Source organism: Pipistrellus hanaki, assembly GCF_964339955.1.
Source record: "Pipistrellus hanaki genome assembly, chromosome: 3".
Taxonomy (NCBI): Eukaryota; Metazoa; Chordata; class Mammalia; order Chiroptera; family Vespertilionidae; genus Pipistrellus; species Pipistrellus hanaki.
Genome location: NC_140505.1, coordinates 123617192 through 123633518, shown reverse-complemented (window position 1 = coordinate 123633518; position 16327 = coordinate 123617192). Strand labels below are relative to the sequence as shown.

Genomic DNA, 16327 nt, shown 5'->3' with positions numbered 1-16327 from the left:
ATTTAAGATATTCCACAACTATATCTTCCCGCCACCACCTTCCCTCCAAACCTCTGCATCTCTGCCCAGCGTCTGACATAAAACGAGAGGTGAATCCCATTTGTCTCTCTGATTTTCCATGGGAAAAAAAAAAAAAGTCGGTGCTCAAGGACAAGAAACCAGAGAGGCTGAAAATAGGTGTGAGACTTGTTGAGCATACAAATCACTTCTCCTCGGGCCTCCCGGGGAGGGAAAGAGAAACCCCTCTCATCCTCTCCTTTGCAGCCCGGGTTCTGCGTTCCAGGAGAGGCGGCTGAGGCTGGCCTCCGCGTAGCAAACTTTTCCTCCCTGGGTCCGTCGGGTGCAGTGCCTTGGGAGACCCGGGGAGTGCTGCGTGTGCTCCTCTCCCGCCAAGGGCCCCCCACGCCCGCGGCGCCTCTGTCTCTTTAAATTCCAGCTGCGCGCCGGGGAAACAGCGCCACTCGCCGCCCGAGCCGCTGGCGCTGCAGGCTCGCCCGCGCTCCCGCTCCCGCTCCCGGCAGCGCGCCGCGAGGGCTCGCTGGGCCCGCGGGCTGCTCGGCGGCGGCGGCGGCGGCGGCGGCGCGGGGCGGGGAGGGAGGCACAGCCAGCCGGGGCCGGGAGAGGCGCCGCGCCCGGTCCCGCGCCCGCGCTCGGCGGCCCCAGCAGTTTCCCTGAGGTTGCGGAGGAGGATGTGCCTTGGATGGTGGTGATGTTTTTTTTCTCCCCCCCTCCACCCCTTGAAGACGATTTCCATAGTAACCTGATCTAGCCGCTCAGCATTGCAAACCTGAGGATTTCCGCGGGCCCGCGGACTTGACCTCAGCCAGGTAAGGCTTTTCGGGCTCGTGCTCATCCTTTGCAAACCGCCGCGCTCCTTCCAAACTTCCTTTTGTGGGAAATCGCCCGGCCCCACGCAGCCCGAGGTGTTTGCAACAGAGTGTGCCTGCCTTCCCAGGTGCATGCGTGCCACGGCCCCCTGCCCTGCTAGCACCTAGGATCACATTATTCATTTTTTTTTTCTTTTTTGGTTGCTCCCTCTTTCCCTTTTGCATTTTCTCATTTCTGCACTCTTCTGAGCTTTTTTCCTTGAGAGGAGTGATGGGGGCGAGGGCGGGTGGCCGGCGCGGTCCAGGGAGTGGCGGGCTCGGATGGACAGGCTGCTGTGGGGTACTTTGGGCATCTCGGCGGTGCCAGCGCCGGGCTGGGGTATCTTGGAGGGCTTGTGGGCAACCAGCGCGGCGGAACCCGGGAACCCCACGTCTGCAGACGAGCGAGCAAGGGAAGCAGGCTGGGGGGTGATGGAGCGTGGGGATGGGTGGCTGGCGAGCATCCATACATCATAGCTTTCCTGCCTACTCCCCCGCCCTCTTCGGGCTCCTCTCTTTCTCTTTCCTCGTTCTCTTTTCTTCATGCCTTTCCTCATCACCAGCTCTATTCTCTTTCCCCCTCCCCTCCTTACCTCCCCCCCCCCCCTCTTAAAAGAAAGGGGGATCGTGTGTGTAACCCTTTCATTCTGCTGGCGTGGGAATAGCTGTGAAACCTGCGGCGTGGCCGCCTCAAACTGGTCGCTTTCAGACTCTGTCCTCATCCATCAACATATTTGTTTCCCGAGTCTATTGATCTGCCAGGATTCTGCAGACAAGCATTCTCAGCCAAGCTGGGCATCTGTATGTCAGAACCCCCGTTCTGCAGCTTGGCTTCATTCAGTGCTTCAAGTATGCCATGTATTATTGTAAAGGCTGCTGCTTATGTTTTGAATGCCTATCAGCCATGGGAATAAAGAAAAATCTATCTTTTAAGAAATCGAGTCTAATTCTAGAGAAAGTTCCCTTTTAAATTACTGATATACTTTTTGAAATTTAATTTGAGGGACTTGAGAGACAGCCCTTCCCCCTCACCCCCTCCAGTTTATGAGGGACGTGCAACTTCTTATTTTAGTGATCCCTTCTTTGAACCTTCGTCCAGTTTTGCACGTCCTAGTCACTGGGATGAGCAGAGCATAATGAAGGTTCAGAGGCTTGCTACCCAAAGTTCAAGTTGGCTGAAGCGGCAACCTCTGGTAGAAGGTGCTGAGAGAGAGAACCATCGGGCCAGACAGAGCTCGCCAAAGAATGGAAAAGGCAGAGCAACTCCTGTGAGATACACAACTGGATTCAGACTTTAGCACTGAAGACCTGAACCTGCAGGAAAACCAGACTTTTGTTTTAGTTTCTGAGCCCATGCTAACTCTTATCTAAGTTAATACTTATTTAAAAACGGAGCCACCCTAGTGCAGAACCCATTCTGCCTTGTTTATGTTGAGACACGTCCTCACTGTGGTTTTAGTTTTCTTTGAAACATAAGATGTCTGTATCATGTGAAAACAAAGGGGGGAAATTGAGGATGACTTCTACTTAACCAGAAATAGGATTTATATGGATTTTTTGTTGTTGTTTCTGAAAAGATGTAGTTGTTATACTCCTAGGAGTTTTCTTGAGGTCAACACATTTCCTGGGTGAAAACAATAGCAATCAATGATTTTTTCTCTCTATCGGTGGTGTACACAGTGTGTACAGAAAAAGGTCTCGGTTTTAGAGAGCTCCCCTTGCCTCCTTTCCTTTGTCTGCACATTTGTTTCTCAGTTCAACTATTAGTATAGAATAAAGAATCTTGGACCAGTGATGAAGCAGGAAGACGAGAAAACTACTGACATTATGGAGCATATACCCAAACCCAGAAAAGATGCCATGCCATCCCACTCTATTGTATTTGTTTTTAGCCAATTAAGAAGCTGTAGGTTTTAGATGTATTTTCATCTTCTTAGTGCTACACCTAATTCTTTCTATCCTGGAGGTCATATGTATCCAGTTGAAATGAATATTTACAAAAGACTTAAAATTCCCTTGCCAGTAAAATCCCAAAAGCATGTTTTTCTTCCAACATTTTCTTCTTCCTTCTAGTGAACAGTGATAGTAGTTATGGCCCTACATTTCTGTTTTTACTGAACTTCTGATTTTGGTGTTTCCTTGTTGTGTGGGTTTCTCATGACACGTTTACAAGATGCTCTTGGCAGGCTGCATGGGACTTGAATACACAATTGATTGTTGATGCAGTAAAACGTTCATTTTTTTCTTGTTCTTGGTTTAAGAGATGTCATGCCCTCCTGGACATTTACTATATTGGTGTGACTGCCCCTTTGTGTGTGTGTGTGTGTGTGTGTGTGTGTGTGTGTGTGAGAATTTAACATAAAGTCTATTCTGACTAAACCTTGTTTGATTTGAGGTTAAGCGGTATATTAGTGACATGTCATAAATTAATTTCTTATTTATAGTCCATTGATCCTTGAAACTGTTCCCCCCCCTTGTGATGGCATCTGTATATGGATCATTTAATGAAAGGCTGGTAATGATGATTTATCTGCTATATAAAAGGAAGAAAAATCCCTCAAGCTTACTTACCTCAAGCCCTTATTTCCATGTCGAGGGATTAATAAGTTTTTTTGATCTAATATTTTAATAGACTGTATTGCTGAGCACTGCTAATTACCAAGAATGTATTTTGTTAATTCTGAAAATGGTCTAAGATAAGACATCTCTCTCTAAGTTGTCTGAAAGGCAACTTAGAGAGAGTGACTCATCCTTGTAACCCATGGCAACAGGAAATGGTTGTCTTGGGTGCAAGCTCAAGTATGGACACAGATCCACACTTGGTGATCATCCAGGCACTTGATATGAAAGAGTGCTCTCTCTTTTGTATACGCAGTGTTAACTTTCTAATTTTTTTCAGCACCATGATTCCCAGGCCTACTTTTGCAATTCCCCTTGGCTCCTCCTTTACTTGAGAGTTATAAAATTCTCAGAAAACACATAGGGTTTTTTTAAAAAAATAGAAAATATTTTGTAGAGAAGTGTGCATGTGTGTCTGGCTTTGTGTATAGCTGGGATAATTAGGGATAAATACCGCCCAATCAAGCATGAGTGACTGTGGCTGCTTTAGAAATGTTGGCAGTCAGCGAGCAGTTTATGGAAGTAGGAGTCAAGAGGTCAAGGTTATATTCCTACTTGTACTGCATCACAGAGTTTTCCTTATGGTGGTCTCCTTATTACAGATGTCACTTTGTTTTCCTCAGAACAAAAATCAACATGGTATCCTTTTCCTGTTATGAAATCTCAAATATATATGAATATCTGACATAATCACATATGCACACAGGTTTACATAGGTAGCTGTGGTGGGTGTTAAAACACACACACACACACACACACACACACACACACAGTCAACAGACAAGTCTGAATAGAAAAAGGAAATATTTCCTCCTACCACTGACAGCTGGATAATGATGCTAACTATTTTCTTTCATTCATGATCAGGCAAACGTATCACTGTCTGTATTCTATGGGTATAGGCAGTAGATGTTCAATGACTAATCACATAACATGTAGAACTGAATAATCCCAGCAGATATCATACTTTTACTTCACTTAAATGAAAGTGAGGAATAAATGTCCCCAGCCTTCCCCCTCCCTTTTTAGCCATGTAAGTCATGTTCCTCCCCCTCCCCCATTCTGCAAGGGAAAGTGAATTTTTCTGTAAGGTTAGGTGGACCACAGGGTAGGAGGAATCCCCAGGGTAGGAGAAATCCCCTTTTTCTCAGGCTTCATTTTTCCTCCCAAGTCTGAATGTCAACAATAATATCTGATATGAGCCTCTGGTGGTGATATTTCTTTCCATAGGCCATTCTGCTTCTCTGTCCCAGATGAAGTCTCAGGAAAAGCCCTGAAGTGGCATAGATTCTGAATTTAGTGCATCATTTAAATTGGTTATATAACCCAATGGTCATGTAAAAAAACACAAACAAGAAAACTGAAAGGAAAAAATCCAGGTCTTTAAAATTTTATGTTTACTATCTATTATAATAAAAGCATAACATACTGATCAGACAGCCGAATGACTTCTGGACGTCATTCCAGACATTCTTTTGGATGAAACTGTGGTGGCAGGGGCTGAGGCAGAGGAGGTTTGGGGTGATCAGGCAGGTAAGCAAAGTGGTTAGGGGTGATCAGCCAGGCAGGTGAGCAGTTAGGGGTGATCAGGCAATCAGGCAAGTGGTTCGGGGTGATCAGGCAGAATCGTTAGGGGTGGTCAGGCAGGCAGGTAGAGTGGTTGGAGTGATGAGGCAGGCAGACAGAGGCAGTTAGGGGTGATAAGGCATGTAAGCAAATGGTTAGGGATGATGAGGCAGGCAGGCAGATTAACGGTTAGGAGCCAGTGGTCCCGTAATGTGAGAGGGATGTCTGACTGAGCCATCGGGCCCAAACTGGCAGTTGGACAACCCCTGAGGAGGTCCCAGATTGCATGAATTTAGTGCACCAGGCTTCTAGTCTATAATAATCCTACCTAATAAAATAGTAATATGCAAATTAACTATTATTCTGCTACACTCACAAGCCATGCCCACCAGCCAATCAGAGCGAGTATGCAAATAAACCCAACCAAGATGGCTACAGCCACAGAGAGCAGGAGGGAGGCTTGGGTTTCCCAGGCAATGGAGGAAGCCAAGCTTTCCACCTGCTCTTGCTGGCCTAGGTCTCCACTCAAAGCTACAAAGTTTCAATTATAGAAGGTAAACAAATCCAAATAGAAATGGCTGCCTGCCACGGAGTGAGCAGGAGGCTTGACTCTGCTCCAAGCTACAAAGTTTCAATTGTAGAAGGTAAATAAATTCCAGATACCAGGGACTCCACATGGGTCCCCAGGGGGAGTGGCTGGCCTGCAAACCACCACAGGCCCCTCGCTTAGGCTGCCTCACACCCCAAGGGAAACCCCACCCTGATCTTGGACACCCTTCAGGGCAAACCAGCTGGCCCTCACCCATGCACCAGGCCTCTATCCTATCTAATAAAAGAGTAATATGCAGATTGACCATCACTCCAACACACAATAGATACCCCCATGTGGTCAAAGATGGCTACTCCCATATGGACACAAGATGGCCACCACAAGATGGCCAGCAGGGGAAGGCAGTTCAGAAGGACCAGGTCTTCAAGAGAGGGCAGTTGGAGGTGATCAACCCTGCAGGGAAGGGCAGTTAGGGGTGACCAGGCCGGCAGAGGAGGGAAGTTGGGGGCAAACAGTCTGGCAGGGGAGCAGTTAGACATCAATCAGGCTGGCACGGGAGTGGTTAGGGGGTGATCAGGCTGGCAGGCAGAAGTGGTTAGGGGCAATTAGGAAGGTAGGCAGATGAGCAGTAGGGAGCCAGCAGTCCTGGATTGTGAGAGGGATATCCAATTCCGGCCTACTCTTGCATGAATTTTGTGCATTGGGCCTCTAGTTGTTTTATAACGATTTAACAGTGTTCAGAGAAAATTAGCTTGGTCCCTGAAAGGATTTAAGGGAAGCTTCTTTATAGCATTAGGTTTTGTCATGTTTGACCAATGGTACTTTTTGTTAATCTATGTAATATTTTCATAAGAGGGATAGCTGATGGGACAATTGCTGGCTGTGCTTATTTGGATAAATTGTTCCTCTTTTTAAAAAAATATATTTTATTGATTTTTTTACAGAGAGAAAAGGAGAGAGATAGAGAGCTAGAAACATCAATGTGAGAGAGACATGGACCAGCTGCCTCCTGCACACCCCCTACCGGAGATGTGACCACAACCAAGGTACATCCCTTGACCTGAATCGAACCTGGGATCTTTCAGTCCGCAAGCCGACACTCTATCCAGTGAGCCAAACTGTTTTGGCATTCTTGATGCTAAGGGGGACCTAGAGATTTCAAGATCTGAAAACACTGCCAGTGACATAGAGCCAGTTTTCTTGAGAATAGAAGAGGAAGTCAACATTTTTTAAAATCCTCATGTGAGGATATCTTTATTGATTTGAGAGAGAGAGAAAAGGAGAGATGGAAAGGAGAGAGAGAGAGAGAGAGAGAGAGAGAGAGCGAGCAATTAGTTACCTCCTGCCACCTGTACTCGCTCTCACTGGGATCAAACCTGCACCTATGTATGTGCCTGAACTAGGACTCAAACCTGCAACTCTCAATCTTTTTGGCATAGGGAATGATGCTCTAACCAACTGAGCCACACATCCAGGGCAGAAGGGGTAGTCTGTGTTTTGACAAGAAGTGATTTATATAACAGTTCATGTAGAGTCAGGAAGATTTGAAACAAACTTTTGTATTTCTTTCATCCTCCTTTATATAGATTCACATGCAATCCATTTAATGTAGAGGACTGTGGGCCTCATACCCACCTTTCAGTTTTCTCTTCTGGGGAACATCATCTGAGACCCCAACCTTACATGGTGGCTTTTGGTATGTTTGTAGCATAACATTGAGAAAGAACCGGTATCTTTTGTATGCTAATGTTGCAAAAAACAAAGTCAGACCATTGAGAGTTTTTTGCAATCAAAAGAAGCATTTATGTTATTGAACACTTTCTTATGCTGCCTTATCATAATGGAAACAGATACTAAGGCTGTCTGATCTCATTGATCCATTTGAAGGCAGTATTGCGCAGCGCTTTAAGACATAATCTGGATTTGAATCCCTGTCCTGCCACTTAGTATATAGGTTACATTTGGTAATTGTCTTAATCTGAGTCTCATTTCCCTCATCTTTCAAATAGTTGTTGAGAAGGATTTCTGTAAAGGTTAAATAAGAAAACATATTAATATAATATTTAAGTGTGGTCCTGGCATGTAGTAAATATTCACTGCTAATATTTTGCTCTTACTACTGCTATTGTTGACATGTATCAGAAGGCCACAGTTATTTTTCTGTTTAGATTTCTTTTTCCTTACAAGTCTAAATGTGGGCCATAATACTTGTCCACATAGGAGCTGTGCCACCTTCTTCCGTTCCCTCCCCTCGCCCTCCGTAGCTTTTCCCTGTAGTCTCAAGCTGAAAAAGGACCAGGTGCCTGGGAGATAAGAATATATTTGCTTGGAAGGGGACCCATTGTTGTAGTTTCCAGAAAGTCTTATCTTAACCTTTTTTATATGCAGTATCAATATTATCCATGGAGTCTTCTCCATTCAAACCCTAAATCAGGATTAGCTACAGTAGTAATGTATTCATTAAAAAAAAAAACCCTGACAAACATAAAACCTTTGTTTTTAGGATTATAGTGTTGTTTACTCATAAGCTACAACTGCCTACAATTAGTCTAGAGTATTCTCAAAAACACAAGCTTTGCTGAATCATTTTTTTGTGAAGTCACTTAATATCTCATGGATGAGAAGTCATTTCAAGATGTGGTGTCTCATCCTTGCCTTTTCTTTTCCTTTGTGAGTTTCCATAATAAGAGCTCCATTGAATAGGTGATTCTCTTTACATATGGAGGGGAGGTCCTCATCTGCAAAATGATGTATTGGGTTTATATTCCTGTTCAATTTTTTATTTATTGTGGAAAGTTTTGATTAAACACAACAGTAGATAGGACGGTATTGTTGGATTTCCCATGGACCAAACATTCAGCTTTGACAAACTAGGTAGCCTCTTAAGATCCCTTCTAATTCTGTGATTTTTCTGGCCATGGAAATTCTGATTTACAATGGTTTTGAGAATTTAGAATATCTGCTTTTCAAATAATATTGATACTATTAACAATAATATTTTTGCAAAAATGATATTAAATTATGACTTAACACTTAATGGCAAGTCAATAAAACAACATACAGAAAATGATATACGAGAAATATGTTGGAACTGAGCAATTGCAATGTCAGGGCTAAAAAATCTGGGATTAGTTTGGTTCATCAGACATCTATTAAGTTTCTCCCCCAAACCTGAAACCTAGGTATGTGTCCTGACTGGGATCAAAGCCAAAACTTTTTTGCTGTCCAGGACAACACTCCAACCAACTGAGCCACCTGGCCAGGGCTCCCCCACAGAGTTTATAGGATATAATCCAGTGGACTGAGTAATGATCATGTTGTCACATCTAAGAATAATTTTCCAAAAATTGGGCTAAAACAAACTTCCCAAACTACACTGAATGTTAATCATTCTTTCATTCGGAAGCTTATCTCAAGACTGCAATAGCCAGCCTCCACAACAGTCCCCAGCAATCCTTGCCCATTGCTCTGTGTGCCCTTGTGAAATCCCCTCCCGCATTACATCAGGATGCTGTGGGTGTCCAATGGAATGTGGCTGATGTGATGGTGTGTGACTTCTGAGCCTACTAGTAAGTCAAAGAAGACATGGCCACGTTCGCCTTGATCTCTTGGATGTCTCACTCTGGGGGAAACCAGATGCCATGTAGTGAGGATACTCAAGCTGCCCATAGATAGAGGGTCATGTGGCCAGAAAGTGAGGTCATTTGCAGCCAGTCCCAGTTTACCAGCCATATGCAGGAACCATCTTGGAAGAGGGCCCTTTAGGCCCTAGTAAGGTCTTCAGATGACTGCAGTGTAACACACTGACTGTGTCCTCAGAGACCACCAGCCAGAATCACCTAGTCAAGCTGCTTCTGAATGCCTACCTGCAGGAATGGCCTGAGTTATTGTATATGCATTGTTTGAAACTGCTTCATTTTGGAGTAATTTATTATGAAGCAGCAATGCAAAAAATTTAAACTCCCTCAGAGATGTTGTTATGAATATAGAGTTGTTGTTATAAATATTTTTATTTTCATATAGATAGGTAGAAGTGCCAGTTAATAGAGTTTTCATTGACAGAATGCTGTTTAAATCTGCACTTACCATAGAGAATCACTAGTCTTTTATACTTGTACCTCATCAGAATGAATCTTTTGTGGACATTATCCATAATTAAATGAGGGCAGAAGACATGATGTTCCCCATTAGTGGCTAACCTGGAACTAATCCCAACCCTTCCTTTTGGCAATGTATCTGTTCAGAATTCAGCTGTTATGGAATTTTGAATGAAAGCTGGGGCTGAGATTGAGGACAGGGACAATTTTTGGCTGATACATGGGGTAAACTTTGGGATAATATCATAGTTGACTTTCAGGTTAAACCCCCCCCCCCCTAAAAATACTCCCACCTCCCAAACACACATACAGATAGGCTTTTATGACTTAGGCTTTTATTGTCCTAGAAGTTATTCTTATTTTACTTACTGAACTAAGTAAGATTAAAGTGCCCCAAATACAAAAAGCTCCAGATGAGGCTCTGATAAGATTGCCTAATGTAGCCTGCTTCAGCCTTTTGTGTATATTGCTAGGTTTCCCTGCTTCGAAATGGTTCTAGATTGTAGGTATCAGTCCATTTTTTTCTCATTGTTCTATTATAAGTTTAAAAATGGATATTATTGTAGGTAGATTAGATTCTATATTAAGTACAAATGTTTAGTACACCCAAAATGGTGTGCATCAGAAAACTAAAAAAAGACAATAGTCTCACTTTTTACTTCATAAAAATATTTAATTTTATCTATTGTATATAAATCACTATTCCATGAAAATTGGAAAGATCGCTGAATCTTACTTGTAGGTGATAGGAATCTTGGAGAATAATAAGAAGTAAGGTTTTTGAGCCTTTAGATTGCTGTGAAAATTAGGTCCTTTTCATAAGGTTTTAATACTTTTGCTATTTAATTGGTTTGACAGGGTAACTAATAAGATTCTTGCTCCTGAGAATTTTTTCAGATCCCTGATTATCTTGGTGCAAAACAGTCATGTGTTCACTGACCTGCACCAATATCATGCTCTTTGGGAATTGAAATTGATTTTTTTTTCTTTTTTGAGCCTGGGCATATACATTTGCTATTTGAACAAGCATTACCTGAGAGGATTCGGGAAAACCAATAAGCAGTCATTCAGAAATTAGTTTTTAGGACATCACAAACGAGTTGCCTCATAAGCCTCAGGAGAAAGTTAAGGAGAAGCCACTAGTTCTTTTTGATATTTTTATGTTTGAGCACAATGTGCAATAAAAATTACCTTTAGAATTGAGAATGCTCTTCATGAAATATGTAGACACTAAACCACTTCTCGTGGCTGGTGAAAGGATATCTGGAAGATTATATATGAGTCTGGGAGTGCTTTCTTAGATGCCTTTGATAAGCATGTTCTTGTTTATTTGCTGGATAACATGTTAATGTGTCCCATCTCGTGTACTGTTTTATGCACTTTTCACATTTAGCATGGCATTAATTTACCCCATGAAGTAAATAAATAAATTTTGTAGCTATATTAATTGCCTTCTACGTTGTGATAAGGATAATGTGGCACAGAAATGAATAAGATGGGATCCATGCCCTGGAGAAAGTTGGATTGTATTTAATTTTAAAATTTTATTTTTTTTATATTTCAGAGTGTTTAGCTATAATTGCTAGACTTTTCAATTTATTATGGTCAGTCAGACTGCTCTCAACACAAGGTCGGGTTGACTTATGTTACCATAATTGAGAGGTATTCTGAGTTCTACATTGTTAATGAATGCTAATGCTCTTTCCAAGGCCTCCTATATATGGCCTCAGTAACCACAAAGGCTTTTCTGTGTGGAAGCAGATAAACTGTCCATAATGTCACAGGAAGTTGCATTAGAAATTATGCTATTACCTATGGCTTTTTCCTTTTTTTTTCTTCCCAGCTGACTAATAATGTCTCTTAAGGGTATTCCCTATGGGGCAAATAAATGCATCATACTTTGGAAACACATATTATCCCATGTCAGAATGGAAATGCATTCGTGAGCTTTTAAACTCACTTCCTGATATTTGTGCTTGTTAATTGTCTATTTTAAGCATTGAGGTGGGGTTTGGATAATAGGATGTTAAGGATCCAGAAAAATACCTAATTTGCCCTAGCAACCACAGGGATCGGGATGGCTGCCAGGGCAAATCCAGGTATTTTCTGTGTCCTTAACATACTTCTATCAAAACCCCACTTCCCAGCGCAGGGCCCCAGGGAAGATTTACGCAGGCAGTGGCAGCCAGGCGGTAACCAGAAGACCTCTTCATTAAAAGCTTGAGATGCTGCCAGTTACCCTTGGTTCAGGGCTCTTCGGAAAAAGGTGGTTTGGAGTACATACTTTAGGCTGGAGTCCAAATACAGATATTCTTAGTCTTGATACACTCTTAGGAAGGAAATGGGCATGCCCCAAAACTTAACAGCCAAATCAAACTAGGAATTGGAAGGAGAGAGAGAGAGTAGATCTTGGTTTTGTGTTCTTTGAAGCACAGCAACCCTGCCCACTATTTTTAATTCCCATCACTGTTTTCGGATCTTCCCTATTAGCAGAGCAATTACTCCTTGGACGGTGTGGACAGAGTGCCTCCGTTGAGAAGGAAGAGATGCACCAGGATGGATAAGTCACAATACAGGTCACAGTCTTTGTATCTGAAACCCTTCGGATAAGAATATTCCAGAATTTGGCTGAAACCGGTTTGGCTCAATGGATAGAGCGTCGGCTTGGGGACTGAAGGGTCCCGGGTTCGATTCCGGTCAAGAGCATGTACCTTGGTTGCGGGCATATCCCCAGTAGGGTGTGTGCAAGAGGCAGCTGATCGATGACCCTCTCTCATCGATGTTTCTAACTCTATCTCTCTCCCTTCCTATCTGTACAAAATCAATAAAATATATTTAAAAAAATATTCCAGAATTTGGACTTTTTCATATTTTAGAAAAAGAATAGAACATATATGTATGTGTACACACACACACACACACACACACACACATTATCATTATGGTCTAGGGCAGCATCTTTTGGTTAAACATATGACTATTTCTATAAGAAAATCCATGAATATTCAGAATAAGTGGGAGCAGTGGGCAGAATAATGCTCTCCTCTTAAAATGCCCATATCCCAATCCTCAGAGCCTGTGAATGTGTCTCCGTGTCTCCTTTCATGGCCAAAGGGACTTTGCATTTGGGATTCAGTTTTAAGGACTCTGAGATGGGAACATGATTTTGAATGATGTAGGGCAGTCCCAATCTAATTCCAAGGGTCCTTGAAAACAAAGAACCTTCCTGAGCTGAGGTCAAAGGATTCGAAGATAGAAACAGGGTCAGAGGTGCTACCTTGCTGCCTTTTGAAAATTGAGGAAGGGGGTCCCCAGTGAGGAAATGTGGGCGGCCTCTAGAAGCTGGAGAAGGCAGGAAACGGGTTCTACCTAGAGCCTTCAGAAAAGGATGCCATCCTACTGATACTGGATTTTAGCCCAGCGAGACCTCGGTTGTTCTGAACTCAGCACTGAAAGATAGTGAATATGTTACTTTAAGTTACGGGTGTCGAACTCAATCAGAGAAGGGGCCAAAATCTAAAATCCAGCCTAAATCGCGGGCCGAATGGTTTACTGAACAGTCATAAACTGACAATGTCATGAACTGACAGCGGAGTGCAGTGATGACAGCGCGGTGCGGGCCACATTGCAAGGCCTGGCGGGCTGGATTTGGCCCGCGGGCCTTGTGTTTGACACATGTGCTTTAAGTGTTTAATTTTTTGTGGTAAGTTTTTTTTAGCAGCTGTGGAAAACGAATATACTGACATAATGACTGTACTTTTCCTTCAGGTCCAGTCTGAAAAGCCTTTGGATTTTTGGAGCTTTTGAGATTACCGTATCTTCCGGTGTGTAAGACAACGTTTGAAATGAAAAAAAGCCTGCTCAGATTGGCCAGAGTCAGAGAGGCGGTCTATTAAAAAAAAGAACTGGTGTTGCCTTGGAAGTGGGGGGTAGTTTATACAGCAAATATAGGCCTAAACCTATGTTTTAACTGTAAAATTAGGGGGGTCGTCTTATACGCCAGAAAATATGGTATGAATTGCATTTAGAGATCGTGGCCCAGTAGAAGGAATCAGGAATCTTGATATTTCAACCTGATGGATGACCTCATGGTGTTTAGACATTTAATTATGGAAGAAGAGCCTCTTAGAAGAAAGCCTGCTGGTTGTTACCATCCTAATGTTTGAGCCTTTGCTGAATTTTTCTATTCACTTCCATATCATTTATGGATCTTACACTGGTCAATGACAGTGATGGCTCTGGTCACCTTGGCTGAGCATGAACTCACCGTGAATCAGATTAAGGTGATAATATGTGAAGGGGGTTAAGCTGTAAAGTTCTCTGCAAATGCACATGGGCCTTGTTGATTATATTTATTATTAAGTAGCTGTTTACTGTCTCTCCCTCTTGCCTCTTCCTTCTGGCTGCCAGAAATTCTCCCAAATAACCCAATTCTCTAGAGGGCGTGAGGTGGCATTTGGAATGGAAGGCTGATACCACAGAAAGGCTGATACCTTAGGGGCTCAGCCATGTACCTCATTGTCAACCATTTAATTCCATTAGAAGTTCAAGTGAGGAAGAAATATCCACATTTTGCTCCTTCTCATGGTAGAATCCAGGGCAAAGTCTACATGTGGAAAGTTTTCCAGAAAATATTCCACAAACTATACAGCATATCTTAGAATACAGGGCAACAGTTGACGCTAAAAATACAGTATGTTTTCTTGTGATGCTGTACTCTTGTGGTATATTCCATTATTATGAAGTGATTATAGTTCTCTGACTCATTTTTAAAGGTTATACTTCCAGTGAAATACTTCAGAATGATGACACTAGCTCTGATTCAAATTAAAATGCTAACTTCAAGCATGTCCCTTGCACTGTCCTTGAATTGTAGCTGAATCTTCAGAAACATCAATTGTTCTATTGATTCGTTCAGTGTCCGCAAGCAGGATACAGCTACTTGATAATAAACACAATCAACAAGGACCAATGTGCATTTGCATAGTGCTCTACAGCTTGACCCCTTCATATAGTATCACCTCAGAGTCTTACTCTGCCTGGCAACTCCGTGTGTGTGGCATGTTCTTGTTTTTCCTTCATTTTCTAGAAAATCTGGTAGGTTTTGAGCTATAGTCTATGATCAAATGTGTGAATTCAAACTTTTTCCTTTACTGAAGACATACATCTCCTCTCGTCCTAACACCCACATTGCCTATTTCCATAGCACAGTACTTTCCTTCACTAATATTTTTAGTATTATATGTTTGATATATTTTCTTTGCTTTGGACAAAAGTGACTGTAACTCAAATACAACTTGCTCTAGACAGGTGACTTTTTTTGAGACCTCATGTCTATGTAATCAATAATGTGATGAGTATTTATGCAAAGTTTTAAATAGTTGGATCTAGATCAGGGTCCAAATAAAAATCTAGCACACAAGATAACTCTGGAGAGGAATTTTCTTATTTGAAATTTACCCTGGAATTGCTAGGACACATAATCATAATTTTCTTTAGTTTCCATGGACTTTACTGAATTTTGGTTGAAGTATATATTTAAAATAGTTGCAGAATCTAGAGAATATCTTATTTTTCACACCACAATGTGGGTTATGTGTTGGCTGAGAGTGAGGAGAAAAGTTGCCCTTAATGTGTAGCAGGTAAGATAAGACTTGTACAAAGGAAAAAGTGTTAAGTTCTGTAGCCAGGTACAAGTATCCATCGAGAAGACTCCTTCTGGATGGGGAAATGCAGAATGCTTTAGGGAGCAAATGGCATTTGAACCAGAGCATATGAACAGTGAAGGCTAGCATTTGGGCCTGCCCCAATTGTGGATAGATCTTCTAGCTGGGAAATGGGGTAGTAAGCTATTCAAGCAAAATTCAATCTGTTCTGTGGCACATGGGACTATAGGATTGGTCCCTGCCTTCTCTGGCATCTGGCCATCTTCTTCTCACATTCCAGCTCCCAGGAGCTATTTGTGGTGTCCTACAAGTGTCATGCCCTTTCTACTTTGCACCTCCGCTAACATTATAGTTTCTGTAAAAAAATTTCCATGCTGAGTTTTTTTTAAATCTCTTTTTAAGACATAGACATTTGTCTCTGAAAATCATATATTTATAGTTGTTCAGTCTTGCTAGCCACAGAACCCTAAAATTTCAGAGCTATTATGGAGGTAGGGGATGTTTGTTGTTTATTCAACTCGCTAATACCACTTATGCATTTGCTCCTTTGCTTCTTTTTGAAACATGTGTATTGGTGAAAAGACAAGGATGACAGACAAAGTAGTTGCTCTTAGTGAGGTCATTGCTAGTGAGAGACCGAGGTTAAATGTATGAAGAAGGTGCACGGGGGGAGCAAAAGTGGGTGTTGGGGAAGGATGCCCAGGAAGGAGATGCTTGAACTGAGGCATCCAAGAAGAGTGGGAACCTGCCAGATGGTCAAAATGGAGTAGGATGTTTCACGATGCGATTCTGCTAGTCCCAGAGACATAAGGGAACATGACAAGTTTGGGAATAATCTGTCACCATGAGTAAGAATGTGTGCATGGGACAGGTGCAACATGATGAAGCTGGGAAGGGAGCAGTCCAGAAATGATAAGTTCTAGATCCAGGAGATTATATTTTACTCTGGAAGTAGCAGTGATC

At 42.5% G+C, this 16327-nt stretch overlaps 1 protein-coding gene across 3 annotated transcripts in view; it reads left to right on the top strand.

Moving 5' to 3' along the window:
- Positions 1-561: 561 nt before the first annotated feature.
- The window catches only part of NAV3 (neuron navigator 3), a 774341-nt gene continuing 758575 nt past the window's right edge, over positions 562-16327 (top strand). For 2 of the 3 annotated variants that reach the window (XM_084876279.1, XM_084876278.1), the window contains exon 1: positions 563-827. The gene's annotated coding sequence lies outside the window, so the exon portion shown is untranslated. Of the gene's footprint in view, positions 828-16327 lie in introns of all 3 variants that reach the window. The other variant, XM_084876277.1, reaches the window with a different exon arrangement.